Source organism: Ovis aries, chromosome 2 (genome assembly GCF_016772045.2).
Source record: "Ovis aries strain OAR_USU_Benz2616 breed Rambouillet chromosome 2, ARS-UI_Ramb_v3.0, whole genome shotgun sequence".
Classification (NCBI taxonomy): domain Eukaryota; kingdom Metazoa; phylum Chordata; class Mammalia; order Artiodactyla; family Bovidae; genus Ovis; species Ovis aries.
The window spans coordinates 70943904-70959519 of NC_056055.1; the positions used below are offsets into that span (position 1 = coordinate 70943904).

Below are 15616 nucleotides of genomic sequence, written 5' to 3' on the forward strand. Positions count from 1 at the left end.
GGAAAGGAAGAATTTAGAAGGTTCAAGTCACATTTGGTTAAATTTCCTCAGAAGAAATCATCTTTTAGTACAAAAGGGATTGTCTGAAACAATCGACGGTAGATTCCTGCCCTGACTTTTTAAGGCTGTCAGAGAACAAAGCAACCACCCTACACTGGGTCTGATTTCTATAAGCCACACTTGATAGGAAGAAAAAAGCTTAGTCTCCTCACTTGACAGTCACACTCTGGTCTGGGGAGAAGGTAAAATCCAACCACAGCATCTGGCTAGCAGAAAACTACCTCAATGTAAGAAAATGCATTTATGTATCCCTTCCTGGAACAGAAGGTGATTCAGAGTTGCAGAGGAAAAAAGTGGCACATTTCAAAGCCTTAGCATAAAGGGATAAGGAAATCTATACAAGGTCAACGAAGAAATATCTGAACCTAGAGGTCATTCAAGACATGAGTCCAGTGCGTTTGCGGTTGTTTCCAGGCATCAGAGATGGTTTGTTTCCGGGACGGAGAAACACAAAATTGAGCAAAATGAGCAATACATTACTGGGAAGTGTTTGTATATGGGGACTAGTTTAAATGTAAACATCACTAACTCTATAATCAAGAATGAATTTTTGCCCCTTCTTCAAAAAATATAGAAAAATTCTTGACCATGAAAAACGGGACTCTCAGGAAAGCTACTTTAAAAGAGGAAAAAATCTCCCAAATAGTATCACTCTGGTCTCTTTACTGACCACCAATCCATTTAAATAGCCTCTTTTCCTAATTTTCCCAACGTGGTATTTTCTCACAGCATGTGGGTATACGACACTTCATGGAAGGCCTGGAACCATGGTAGGAATCATATCAGAGCCCCCAACATGCTCCAGTAATATAAAATACAATCACTTATTTTCTGCTGCTCAAATTTAAAAGAAATGATATAAAACTATATGCAAATTCTGATTTTATTAACATTAACCATGGTGGATGGGGTAGATGGGGAAGGGGAAACATGCAAAACTGCTTAATAGCAGTTATCTTAAGGTAGTAAAATTATCATTCATTTTTTTTCCTTCCCCCAAATTATCTACATCTTCTCTGATGTAGTTGTCCTTCAACATACAGAAGTAGACAGCCTTCTCTTCTGGCTCCCATACCTTTGGGTTTCGTTTTTTATATTTATAAAAGAACGTCATCTCTGGCCCAACTCTCTGAAGTCTGTGTCTCTGCACTTTCCTATCTGCAAAAAACTGCCTTTCAGTTACTCATCCAAGATGACCTCCAACTCTTTGCTGCTCAATATTTTGCAAAAGTTCATTTGAAAATACATAGTATAAACGGAGAATTGCCTGAAGACTCTTTCTTTTCCTTTCTAGAATTATACTGTGGCAAAATGCCAGCCATGAGGGATGTTCTATAAAGCAGTCCTATATAATTCAGTGGCAGTCACTGAGGGCATTTGAGGAAATTGATCACCAGAGCTCAAAATATCCTCTTTATTTGTACCTCTGAGAACACTTAATTCTGTTCTCAGTGCCAGGGATAATTGAGCTTCTAAGAAACTTTTTTAAAAAATCATGTAACCAAATTAGACTTTCCTCTTTGCTCTGGTTGCTGGGATGCCCAGAGCCAAATTTTCACCCCACAGGCACACATGTTCTACACTGAACTTTGCTTTCTTTCTCGTTGTCCTTAGTCCTCATTATATTTTATATTCTTACCTTTTTTGGTTATTTTTGGCTCTGCTGGGTCTTTGTTGCTGTGTGTGGGCTTTCTCTAGTTGCAGCAGCTGGAGGCTGTTCTTCTCTGCAGTGCACGGGCTTCTCATCGTGGTGGCTTCGCTTGCTGCAGAGGACAGGCTCTAGGCACACAGGCTTCAGTACGCAGCTCAGGGGCTCAGTAGCTGCTGTGCATGGGCTCAGTTGCTCCGCTGCACGTGGGATCTTTCTCAGACCAAGGATCAAACCCACGTATCCTCCATTGGCAGGTGGACTCTTAACCACTGGACCACCAGGGAAAACCTATTCTCATTTTTTAACTGTCTTAAAGTCTTTATGAAACAAGAGAGTTATAAGAAAAGGACTTGACTTAACGTTATAAAGAAAAATGAATTTGAAAAAGTGTCTGTGGCCTGATGGAAGCATACGATCAAAACTTCCTTTTACTCTTCAGTGAAGAAGACAGTCACAGCCTCTTCTTTGGCAAAACAACACTGATAAAGGAAAAGAACACTTCTCCAACCTTCAGTGTTTTCTCTAAGAATCCTGGGCTGTTTTCCATAAGAAAGCTGGATCTCTTTAAGAATTTCTGAGCTAGCAAAATGTTTTCATAAAATACATCCCAACAGTTTTTCTCAGTGATTTGTCCCAGGGAAATGTGTGTGCATGAGAGGACCTGGCTGTTTGTTTTGCATCAACACAAGCACACATTAATATTCACTTTGAAGGGAAACAGTATAGATAAGGAAGAATCCCGTGAATTTCTGTCCTAGGCCTTTTCCAAACAGAGTAGTAATTGGTTCTAACTCTGCTTAGCTAGGGACAAGTCAACATGAGATGGCAAACCTGTAATTCCAAGGCAGCCACTGCACATACCTCCAACAGTACAAAGATTATTGTATAAATGATCATAATGTTCTGGGTAGTCCCTTGGGATTCAGCATGAAGCATTAAGCAGAAATTTCCTTATGTATTAAGGGTAAGAGGGAAGATGCTTGCTTTCATATTTCAAACATTCCATGCAATATGAACCAGAGTTGCCTTGCTTACCCCCTAAATTACTTTCAAGAAAGATTCCCATCACTTTTTTTTATAGAAATGGAGCTCTACCTCATCCTGTTCTATGCAACCTCAGCTGTGATGAATGCTTTTCCACATAAAAATAAGTCCTCAAAGGATGACTGCATGACCATAAGCAGCAATACAGATTAATGGATGCTATGTGCCTGAAATCCTGCAAAGCTTTTTACTAGAAGATCTTATTACTCTTCACCACCAACCTTCAAGACAGGTCTATGCCCATTTTTATGCGGAGACTCAGGCTGCTAAGTACTTTGTCCAGGGTCACACAGTTACCAGATGACTGAAACAGGATTAAAACTCAGATCTAACTCCCGAGTTCAGGCCCTTAAACATGAGTTGATTGGGACTCCAGTTGTCCAGAAGGGCAGAATGTCTACATTCTCTTTCTAGTACCTGCCCACTCCAGTGGATCTAAGAACTTCCCAGGCGTTTCCTCATAAACAAGGGGTCTGTTCATCCTGCTTGCTCCTAGGTAACCCCTAGAACCAGAACTCCAGTGTCTCCTTTGACCCCAGAAGACCATAACAGCTTCCAACAGAAGATGGTCATTTTATAAAACAAAGGCTGGAAACCTGGTGCTATGGACTTCTTGTTTGTATCACCCCAAACTTCATACACTGAAGCCCAGGAGGTAAGATCTTTGCAGATAATCAAGTTTAAATGAGGTCATGAGGGTTGAGCCGCCACGATGGCACTAGGGTCCTTGTAAGAAGAGAAAGAGAAGGACTTTCCTGGTGGTCCAGTAGTTAAGAACCCACCTTGCAAGGGATGTGGGTTCAATCCCGGTAGGGGAGCTAAGATTCCACATGCCATGCAGCAACTCAGCCTGTGTGCACAACTGGAGAGCCTGTGTGCTGCAGCGAAGACTGACATGGCCCAACGAGCCCTCCCCCTGCCATGTGAGGACACAGAGAAGGCAAGCCAGGAAGAGAGGCACTAAATCAGCAGGCACCTTTATCTTGGCCTGCCCAGCTTCTAGGACTTTGAGAAACAAATTTCTGGTATTTAGGCCACCCAGTTTGGGGTATTTTGTTATGGCAGCTTAAGCTAGTAGACCTGGGGTCCCATGAAGTGCAGTAAAGTCTTCCATTGGCTATCAATGCCTTCACTGGAAAGCCTGGTCACTTCCAACTGTCTCTAGAACAGTGAAGGTAAGCTTGACCTCTACCCTAGTGCTTCTCAATAAGAATGGCATGACTTCCAGAGGGTATCTTAAAATTAGAAGGGCACATTTTGGTTGTCACAATGACTGAAGTTATGTTACCAGCTTTTAGTGGGCAGGGCCAGGGATTCTAGACATCCTGCAAAGCAGGTAATACCTCTTACTCATCAAGAACTATGACCTACATGACGCAAACACCCAAAAATACTCCACCAACCATAAAAGTTTTCTCCCTTGTTTATAATTATCAGAGCTTAGATTCTGTTTTATGTATAAGCACACAAGGTCTTGGCAAGGTTTTAACTTATACTGAAATCTCCAGGAATGCAGCTATCATGTCCAGTAAACAGAAAACTATTGGGTGTGTTTGGAACATCACCAGTTGTGCATCACTATTTCAGAAAATCATATCACTGAGAGCAAAGCCACTTGTAATATGGCAGTCTTTAACCCACTGTACCTGTACCAGTATATGGCCACTTTGCTCACAAAGATTCCACACATATAATATCTGACTTTGTATTGCATCTTCTGGTATAGTTTGGCCATACTGCTTTATTACAAATTGGTGTCCATTTTTTCTTTATATTATACTTAGGATATTATGATGATTATTTTTTGCAGATTATAAGTGTGTATATGCTGACTAAGGTCTGTCTAGTCAAGGCTATGGTATTTCCTGTGGTCATGTATGGATGTGAGAGTTGGACTGGGAAGAAAGCTGAGCACCAAAGAATTAATGCTTTTGAACTGTGCTGTTGGAGAAGACCTTCAGAGTCCCTTGGACTGCAAGGAGATCCAACCAGTCCATGCTGAAGGAGATCAGTCCTGGGATTTCTTTGGAAGGAATGATGCTAAAGCTGAAACTCCAGTACTTTGGCCACCTCATGCAAAGACATGACTCATTGGAAAGGACTCTGATGCTGGGAGGGATTAGGGGAAGGAGGAGAAGGGGACGACAGAGGATGAGAGGGCTGGATGGCATCACGAACTCGATGAACATGAGTCTGAGTGAACTCTGGGAGTTGGTGATGGACAGGGAGGCCTGGTGCGCTGCGATTCATGGGGTCGCAAAGAGTCGGACACGACTGAGTGACTGAACTGAACTGAAGCTATCATCTATGACTTTCATTTCAAGATAGAGAAGGAATGTTTTAAGATATTTCTTATTAGAGAGGAAAACTGATAGCACTCAGTTTTAACGGACACTCCTCTTCCACCAAGCAGAGCAATATGGACCTTCAGATAAAAAGGAGGGTTCCCTACTCAGAGTTATCTTGGCTAAGGGCTCCACATGCCAAATGTGACTTGGGCTCGCAACGGCCATCTTTCTAGATTCACCCAGCTGGGCCATTTGCTCCAGGCCAAACCCTTTGCTTTTGGAATAAGGCAACATCCAGCACCTCGGCTCACGTTCAACACCTCTTTCTACCCTGAGTGCTTTTACAGAGGGCTTTTCATACTCCTATAGATTACTTAGCCCACCCTAAAGGTTTCTATAGCCTGAAATGACTAAGAAAGGGTTGAGATTTTGGTTCCTTCCTTCCCAGGAAAATCCCAAAAGTCCTTAGGCAAATTTATTAGTACTTCTCCCTTCCCCTCCTTCATAAGCACCTTGTGTTTTGGAGCCAGATGAAATGCTCTAAGAGATAGGGAGGGCAGGAACTGTCTCCTTCCCCCAGCTGAATAAGTTAGGCCCAGAAGGAGTTCAGGAGTTTATTCAAGGACACAGAGCTCCTGAGCAGCAGAGCCTAGAATCCAACTCCAGGTTTTGAATCCAAATGCCAGCACAGGTCGGGTCACATCAAAGCAATGAAAATGGAAACAGTTACAAAGCTTCCCTGAGTCAAACCAGCCCCAAGCCAAACAAAATATATTTTACAACAGGCTGTAAAATATATTCATTCTTTCTTAAACAAAGTAACCAGAGTCACTCCCTGCTCCCCATAAGCAAAGAGGTTCAGTTCAGTCGCTCAGTCCTGTCCGACTCTTTGAGACCCCATGAATCGCAGCACGTCAGGCCTCCCTGTCCATCATCAACTCCCGCAGTTCACTCAAACTCATGTCCATTGAGTCCGTGATGCCATCCAGCCATCTCATCCTCTGTCGTCCCCTTCTCCTCCTGCCCCCAATCCCTCCCAGCACCAGAGTTCTTTCCAATGAGTCAAGTCTTCGCATGAGGTGGCCAAAGTACTGGAGTTTCAGCTTCAGCATCATTCCTTCCAAAGAAATCCCAGGGCTGATCTTCTTCAGAATGGACTGGTTGGATCTCCTTGAGGTCCAAGAAGTCTCAAGAGTCTTCTCCAACACCACAGTTCAAAAGCACAATTCTCTGGCACTCAGCTTTCTTTCCAGTCCAACTCTCACATTCATACATGATCACTGGAAAAACTATAGCCTTGACTAGATGGACCTTTGTTGGCAAAGTAATGTCTCTGCTTTTCAACATGCTATCTAGGTTGGTCATAACTTTTCTTCCAAGGAGTAAGTGTCTTTTAATTTCATGGCTGCAGTCACCATCTGCAGTGATTTTGGAGCCCCCAAAAATAAAGTCTGACACTGTTTCCACTCTTTCCCCATCTATTTCCCATGAAGTGATGGGACTGGATGCCATGATCTTCATTTTGTAAATTTTGAGCTTTGAGCCAACATTTTCCTCTCCACTTTCACTTTCATCAAGAGGCTTTTTAGTTCCTCTTCACTTTCTTCCATAAGGGTGGTGTCATCTGCATATCTGAGGTTATTGATATTTCTCCTGGCAATCTTGATTCCAGCTTGTGCTTCTTCCAGCCCAGCATTTCTCATGATGTACTCCACACAGAAGTTAAATAAGCAGGGTGACAATATACAGCCTTGACGTACTCTTTTCCCTGTTTGGAACCAGTCTGTTGTTCCATGTCCAGTTCTAACTGTTGCTTCCTGACCTGCATGTAGGTTTCTCAAGAGGCAGGCCAGGTGGTCTGGTATTCCCATCTCTCTCAGAATTTTCCAGTTTATTGTGATCCACACACTCAAAGGCTTTGACATAGTCAATAAAGCAGAAATAGATGTTTTTCTGGAACTCTCCTGCTTTTTCCACGATCCAGCAGATGTTGACAATTTGATCTCTGGTTTGTCTGCCTTTCCTTAAAACAGCTTGAACATCAGGAAGTTCATGGTTCACGTATTGCTGAAGCCTGGCTTGGAGAATTTTGAGCATTGCTTTACTAGCGTGTGAGATGGGTGCAATTGTGTGGTAGTTTGAGCATTCTTTGGCATTGCCTTTCTTTGGGATTGGAATGAAAACTGACCTTTTCCAGTCCTGTGGCCACTGCTGAGTATTCCAAATTTGTTGGCATATTGAGTGCAGCCCTTTCACAGCATCATCTTTCAGGATTTGAAATAGCTTAACTGGAATTCCATCACCTCCACTAGCTTTGTTCATAGTGATGCTTTCTAAGGCCCACTTGACTTCACATTCCAGGATGTCTGGCTCTAGTGAGTGATCACACCATCGTGATTATCTGGGTCATAAAGATCTTTTTTGTACAGTTCTTCTGTGTATTCTTGCCACCTCTTCTTAATATCTTCTACTTCTGTTAGGTCCATACCATTTCTGTCCTTTATCGAGCCCATCTTTGCATGAAATGTTCCCTTGGTATCTCTGATTTCCTCGAAGAGATCTCTAGTCTTTCCCATTCTGTTGTTTTCCTCTATTTCTTTGCATTGATCGCTGAAGAAGGCTTTCTTATCTCTTCTTGCTATTCTTTGTAACTCTGCATTCAGATGCTTATCTTTCCTTTTCTCCTTTACTTTTCACTTCTCTTCTTTTCACAGCTATTTATAAGGCCTCCTCAGACAGCCATTTTGCTTTAGTACTTTCAATTTGGACAGTATCACCAATAGTGGCCAGAAATCCTTCTAACACATACACATACACACACACGTGAACGTACAGACTCCCACTTGTTACTGACTCAGCTACTTATTAATGGAACATACCCAAGCAATTTAGAATTTTATGGAGGGGCTGCAGGGTTCATATTGGAATTATCGAACATCCAGCATTCCTGAACTCAAAGGTCCTGCAGAGCCTGGGAAAGAGCAAGAATTTTTGAGAATGCCACTTTTGTGTGTGTATTCCTCATTACAGCAGGACAGGAAGGTCTCTTCCTGCTCTGAAATTCCATGTCACTTTGACACAGGCTATTCTTCGTTCCCTTCCTGAACATGGGCACCTCAGTATTTCTCATTGCTGGGCACCCCTGAACTCCATGAGAACATACAAGATGCTGGTGGAACAGCCCCCCAACTCACTTCTTGGAACTAATGGAGACCTGTGAGCAGCAAGCAGTTCTGTGAGTGAGGAGGGCTATGGGCTCCTGGGACCCAGAAACCAGTCTTTGCTACCCACAACAGGAGCACCTCCAGGCTGCATGCATGGGAGGGCTGTGGACCCCTAGAACCCACCCATCAGGGCTCATCCCTTAAGAATGGCAATTGTTCTGCATAATTTCTATCAATGAACAAGTACCACAGATCACTTTCAGTGGTTAAATTACACACAGTGGAACCCCACTGTTAACTTCTTTCCACGAAGCAACTTTAGCACAAGATAAGTGTTTGTGTCCAGTCCCAGACTTTACATTGCCAAGTTATACAAGGATTCTGGTACAAAGCTTCACATCTATGAGAGGTCCATGCTTCAAAGGACAGAACTTATTGAAGGCTTCAAGCTTTTGGCATCTCAGTTCTAATTTCAGTAGGTTACAGAGGGTACAGTCAGTACAGGCTGGGGACAGATCATTCTCATGTGTGTATGCATAGAAGCCTGCCAGTGTGGGCTCCATGGCTGGGATCCCAAACATTACAGGAATGTCAACATGGTTGAACAGACTAGACAGAACCTTAGAAGGTTAAAATCACTACAGAAGGGAAAAATTAAACAGCAAATAAAGAGTAATGTATTGTGATCCTCAACCTTATTGAATATGACAACACGCATATAAAGGCTAATATTTCATAGACTCTGTCTCCCATGACACTAGCAACCAAAGACAAAAATAAGCCCTGAGAAAATGCGTGACCATAGCAGGGGCTTCCGGGGAAGAGGGGGTGATGATCTCACAGGGACAGGTAGGGGAAGAAGCCCAAGTGTGCCTTCTAAGGAGGTTAGCCTTTGGAAGGAAAGATACAGAAGTTTCTCAACAAGAGTAATGTGTACAACAGAGAAAGCTGAGAAGGTGGAATTTGACAGTCCACCTACGTGTGATCCTTGAACATATTGGTAGGAAATGCACAAATCTACTTACATAGAGGTTTTTTCAATAAATACACTGGAAAAAATTTTGGACACTTGTGACAACTTGAAAAACATGCAGGCAAACTGCAAAGCCTAGATATACAAAAAATTAAGAAAAATGTAGGTCGTGAACGCATGACACATATGTAGATACTGATCTATAGTATAAACATATGTAGATACTAGTCTATAGTATCCTAGCATAAAAGTGGGTGATATTTAATAGAAAATCAATCATGTGTTAGTTTCCTTACTGTTATAACTTGGCTTTCAAAGAATTTCATTACCATACGCTATGCCCCTCTCTCTAGTAACTGGAGAAACTGCATATCAGCCTATCATCACAGGTAAGTGTTGTTTTTAAATGTAACAATGTTTCTAATACAATAAATATCCAGTATGAATATGGCTAATACTGTATGCCATAAAGGTTTTATAATGATTCATTCACTAGTGTATACACTGGGCTACTGTGAAGCAATTGCATTGATTATACTAGGCTACCACAGAGCAATCATACTGCCGTTTCTTCATTATCAATGCATGAATTATTACACTTATAAATACATATATATTTCTTTGTATATTATCTTCTTACTTTTGATGCTAGTGTTAGTAATACATATAACATCTACAATGTTTCCGATCATATGAAAGGCGTTTCCCTGATAGCTCAGTTGGTAAAGAATCCGCCTGCAATGTAGGAGACCCCAGTTCGATTCCTGGGTCAGGAAGATCCACTGAAGAAGGGACAGGCTACCCACTTCAGTATTCTTGGGCTTCCCTTGTGGTTCAACTGGTAAAGAATTTGCCTGTGATGCAGGAGACCTGGGTTCAATCCCTGGGTTGGGAAGATCCTGTGGAGAAGGGAAAGGTTATCTTTCAGTATTCTGGCCTGGAGAATTCCATGGACTCTACAGTCCATGGGGTCATGATAGTGTTAATAATATGTATAACATCTACAGTGTTTCCTATCATATAAGACAGTACTGACATAGGTTATTAACAGACCATTCATCTTATAAATAGACAATGTAAATATACAGTATGGATAAAAACAGTATAGTACTGTAAATGTATTTTCTCTTCCTTATAGTTTTCTTAATAACATTTTCTTTTTCCTGATTTACTTTATTTTGTGAATAAGTATATAATACATTTAACATGCAAAGTATGTGTTACTTGACTATTTAAGTTATCAGTAAGTCTTCTGGTCAACAGCAGGCTATTAGTAGCCAAGTGTTCATGGAATCAAAAGTTACATGCAGATTTTTGACTGCACAGGGTTGGAGCATTTGGCACCCTGAACCCCTGAGTTGTTCAAGGGTCAACTGTATAAATAAATGCCACAAACCTTCACAGTCTCTTATTCAGTCCAATTCAATCAATCAGACACTTCCACTATACCTCCAGGAAGTTGTTTTCCTTTTTTTTTTTTTTAATTAGCAAGGAGGTATTTGGAAAGAAAAACCCAGCCCACCAAAAATCTTGGTAACCACACAAAAAGGCACAGAGTTTGCTGCTGTGATTGTAAACCTAAGTACACTGCCATGTCTGGATACAGGACAGGTATTTATAGAATGATTTAAATGGCCAGCACCTTTTCCTTCCAGAGATATTTCAGTGATTAAGAAAATAAAGATTCTAATGTAATAGCTACTTTATCTGACAAGGTATCACAACTGTCACTGGAAAAAGACAAACTGAAGCCAATTCATATCAGAGTCAAAGGAAATGGGAAGAGAATTTGACCTACTGATAAACAGTTCCTGTTTTCACCTTCAGTTTCTAAATAAACCTTGCTGCAACATTTCTAGTAATTCTTCCACTGAATCTTCCCCTGAAGTGGACCTTGATTTAAGGAAATATTAGATCTACAAGGCACCTTTCCATTCCTCTTTCTATCCTGTGAATTTTCTGCCATAGGCAGGACCTTCCAAGTTTCTTAAGAGAGCCAGGCAGAAGGCAGGGCAGGGATTGAGAAGCAGACTGAAGAAAACAAAAATAAGTAAAATTTATTGGATGTGATTAAATTTCCCTTGTAAAGACAGAAAGAAAAATAGTAACAACTGTGTTTGTTTTTTTCCTTCAAGTTAATGGAATTCTAATGACCACCTTTTGCTATAGATCCTAATCAGAACAACAGAGGGAGGTATGTTTCCATTTCTCTCTTCAAGGAATCTCTAAGACTCCAGGTTTTGCTGAGGTGAGACAATTTGGTGTTGCCATGATAACACAAATTCTTCTTGGTGTCTCTTGCTTTGTTCTATCATTTTACTTTTGCCTTGCTCCCCCAAAATGGATGGAAACCAGATTTAAGCATGGCCACTTGGGAAAAGCCCCAGCAAGATGGTAGGTGCTGGAGTAGCAGCTGCGCAGTGCTGGAGCGACTGTGAGGAGATACCCCACATCCAAGGGCAAAGGAGAAGCCACAGCTTCTCCTGGGGTAGGATGGTAGGAGGGGTGAAATTGCGTTTAGAATCAAACCCCGTACCTGCCAAAGATGCTCAGAGGGCTGAGACAAACCTTCTGTGCACCAGGACCCAGGGACCCCACAAAGACTGAGATAGAACTGTGTTTGAGTGTCTCCTGGGGAGGTACAGGTCAGCAGTGGACTGCCCTGGGGGCAGGGGCTCGGGGTGCAGCAGACCTGGTGTGGCATAAGCCCTCTTGGAGGAGGTCGCCATTGACCCCACCCACAGAGCCCCCAGAACTTACACAGGACTGGGGAAACAGACTTTGGAGGGCACAAACAGAACCTTGTGTGCACCAGGACCCAGGAGAAAGGAGCAGTGACCCCACAAGAGACTGACCCAGACTTGCCCATGAGTGTCCAGGAGTCTCTGACAAAGGCGTGGGTCAGTGGTGGCCTGCTGTAGGGTTAGGGGCATGGAGTGAGGCAGTCCCTGCATGGGACATTTTGAAGGAGGTCGCCATTATTTTCATCACCTCCACCATAGTTTCAGTTCAGTCAGTCAGTTCAGTTGCTCAGTCATGTCTGATTCTTTGTGATCCCATGAATTGCAGCACGCCAGGCCTCCCTGTCCATCACCAACTCCCAGATTTCACTCAGACTCACGTCCATCGAGTCACTGATGCCATCCAGCCATCTCATCCTCTGTCGTTCCCTTCTCCTCCTGCCCCCAATCCCTCCCAGCATCAGGGTCTTTTCCAATGAGTCAACTCTTCACATGAGGTGGCCAAAGTACTGGAGTTTCAGCTTTAGCATCACTCCTTCCAAAGAACACCCAGGACTGATCTCCTTTAGAATGGACTGGTTGGATCTCCTTGCAGTCCAAGGGACTCTCAAGAGTCTTCTCCAACACCACAGTTCAAAAGCATCAATTCTTCAGTGCTCAGCTTTCTTCCCAGTCCAACTCTCACATCCATACATGACTACTGGAAAACCACCATAATTTGGCCCCAGGTAAATAACAGGGAGGGAACACAGCCCACCCTTCGACAGAAAATTGGACTAAAGATTTATTGAGTATGGCTCTGCCCATCAGACCAAGACCCAGTTTCCCCCGAGTCACTCTCTCCCATCAGGAAGCTTCCATAAGCCTCTTATCCTTCTCCAACAGAGGGAAGACAGACTGAAAACCACAATCACAGAAAACTAACCTATTTGATCACATGGACCACAGCCTTATCTAACTCAGTGAAACTAAGAGCCATGCCATGTAGGGCCACCCAAGACAGACGGATCGTGGTGGAGAGTTCTGACAAAACGTGGTCCACTGGAGATGGGAATGGCAAACCCACTTCAGTATTCTTGCCTAGAGAACCCCATGAACAGCATAAAAAGGCAAAAAGATAGGACACTGAAAGATGAACTCCCCAGGTCTGTGAAGTGAAGTCACTCAATCGTGTCCAACTCTTTGCGACCCCATAGACTGTAGCCTGTCAGGTTCCTCCATCCATGGGATTTTCCAGGCAAGAGTGCTGGAGTGGAATGCCATTTCCTTCTCCAGGGGATCTTCCCGACCCAGGAATTGAACCCAGGTCTCCCACATTGCAGGCAGACGCTTTACCATCTGAGCCACCAAGGAAGCCCAGGTTTGTAGGTGCCCAGTATGCTTCTGGAAATCAGTGGAGAAACAACTCCAGAAAGAATGAAGAGAAAGAGCCAAGGCAAAAACAACACCCAGTTGTGGATGTGACTCGTAATGGAAGTAAAGTCCAATGCTGTAAAGAGCAATATTGCATAGGAACCTAGAATGTTAGGTCCACAAATCAAGGAAAATTTAAAGTAGTCAAACAGGAGATGGCAAGAGTAAACATTGACATTTTATGAATCAGCGAACTAAGATGGACTGGAATGGGTGAATTTAACTCAGATGACCATTATATCTATCACTGTGGGCAAGAATCCTTTAGAAGAAATGGAGTAGCCATCATAGTCAACAAAACAGTCCAAAATGCAGTACTTGGATGCAATTTCAAAAATGACAGAATGATCTCTGTTCATTTCCAAGGCAAACCATTCAATATCACAGGAATACAAGTCTATGCCCTGACCAGTAATGCTGAAGAAGCTGAAGTTGAATGATTCTATGAAGACCTACAAGATCTTCTAGAAGTAACACCCAAAAAAGATGTACTTTTCATTATAGGGGACTGGAATGTAAAAATACCTGGAGTAACAGCCAAATTTGGCCTTGGAGTACAGAATGAAGTAGGGCAAAGACTAATAGAGTTTTGCCAAGAGAACACACTGGTCATAGCAAACACCCTCTTCCAACAACACAAGAGAACACTCTACACTTGGACATCACCAGATGGTGATGTCCGAAATCAGATTGATTATATTCTTTGCGGCCAAAGATGGAGAAGCTCTATAGAATCAGCAAAAACAAGACTGGGAGCTGACTGTGGCTCAGATCATGAATTCCTTATTGCCAAATTCAGACTTACATTGAAGAAAGGAGGGAAAACCATTAGATCATTCAAGTATGACCTAAATCAAATCCCTTAAAATTATACAGTGGAATTGACAAATAGATTCAAGGGATTAGATCTCACAGAGTGCCTGAAGAACTATGGATGGAGGTTCATGACATTGTACAGGGGGCAGAGATCAAGACCATCCCCAAGAAAAAGAAATGCAGAAAGGCAAAATGGTTGTCTGAGGAAGACTTACAATAGCTGTGAAAAGAAGAGAAGCTAAAGGCAAAGGAGGAAAGAAAAGATATATCCTTTTGAATGCAGAGTTCCAAAGAATAGCAAGGAGAAATAAGAAAGCCTTCCTCAGTGATCAGTGCAAAGAAATAGAGGAAAACAACAGAATGGGAAAGACTAGAGATCTCTTCAAGAAAATTAGAGATACCAAGGGAACAGTTCATGCAAAGATGGGCTCGATAAAGGACAGAAATGGTATGGACCTAACAGAAGCAGAAGATATTAAGAAGAGGTGGCAAGAATACACAGAAGAACTGTACAAAAAGATCTTTATGACCCAGATAATCACGATGCTGTAATCACTCACCTAGAGCCAAACATCCGGGAATGTGAAGTCAAGTGGGCCTTATGAAGCATCACTATGAACAAAGCTAGTGGAGGTGATAGAATTCCAGTTGAGCTATTTCAAATCCTAAAAGATGATGCTGTGAAAGGGCTGCACTCAACATGCCAGCAAATTTGGAATACTCAGCAGTGGCCACAGGACTGGAAAAGGTCAGTTTTCATTCCAATCTCAAAGAAAGGCAATGCCAAAGAATGCTCAAACTATCGCACAATTGCACTCACCTCACACGCTAGTAAAGTAATGCTCAAAATTCTTCAAGTCAGGCTTCAGCAATACGTGAATCGTGAACTTCCAGATGTTCAAGCTGGATTTAGAAGAGGCAAAGGAACCAGAGATCAAATTGCCAACATCCACTGGATCATGGAAAAAGCAAGAGAGTTCCAGAAAAACATCTACTTCTTGTTTATTGACTATGCCAAAGCCTTTACGTGGATCACATCAAACTGTGGAAAATTCTTCAAGAGATGAGAATACCAGACCACTTGACCTGCCTCTTGAGAAATCTGTATGTATTTCAGGGAGCAACAGTTGGAACTGGACATGGAACAACAGATTGGTTCCAAATAGGAAAAGGAGTATGTCAAGGCTGTATATTGTCACCCTGCTTATTTAATTTATATGCAGAGTACATCATGAGAAATGCTGGGCTGGAGGAAGCACAAGCTGGAATCAAGATTGCTGGGAAAAATATCAATAACCTCAGATATGCAGATGACACCACCTTTATGGCAGAAAGCGAAGAAAAAGTAAAGGGCCTCTTGATGTGAAAGAGGAGAGTGAAAAAGTTGGCTTAAAATTCAGCATTTAGAAAACTAAGATTATGGCATCTGGTCCCAACACTTCATGGCAAACAGATGGGGAAACAAT

The 15616-nt window shown here is 42.4% G+C and overlaps 1 protein-coding gene and 1 long non-coding RNA gene across 4 annotated transcripts in view; one reads left to right on the plus strand and one right to left on the minus strand.

Annotated features, from left to right (window-relative positions):
- Positions 1–15616, minus strand: part of LOC105607964 (uncharacterized) — a 185836-nt gene that overhangs the window by 154806 nt on the left and 15414 nt on the right. For all 3 annotated transcript variants that reach the window (XR_009599232.1, XR_009599231.1, XR_009599233.1), the window contains exon 2: positions 1700–10079. This is a non-coding gene — a long non-coding RNA (uncharacterized LOC105607964). The remainder of the gene's footprint in view (positions 1–1699; positions 10080–15616) is intronic.
- The window catches only part of LOC121818642 (WAS/WASL-interacting protein family member 3-like), a 44637-nt gene that overhangs the window by 13157 nt on the left and 15864 nt on the right, over positions 1–15616 (plus strand). Inside the window, exons 3-4 of the mRNA XM_060409408.1 lie at positions 3252–3410; positions 8126–11428. The gene's annotated coding sequence lies outside the window, so the exon portion shown is untranslated. The remainder of the gene's footprint in view (positions 1–3251; positions 3411–8125; positions 11429–15616) is intronic.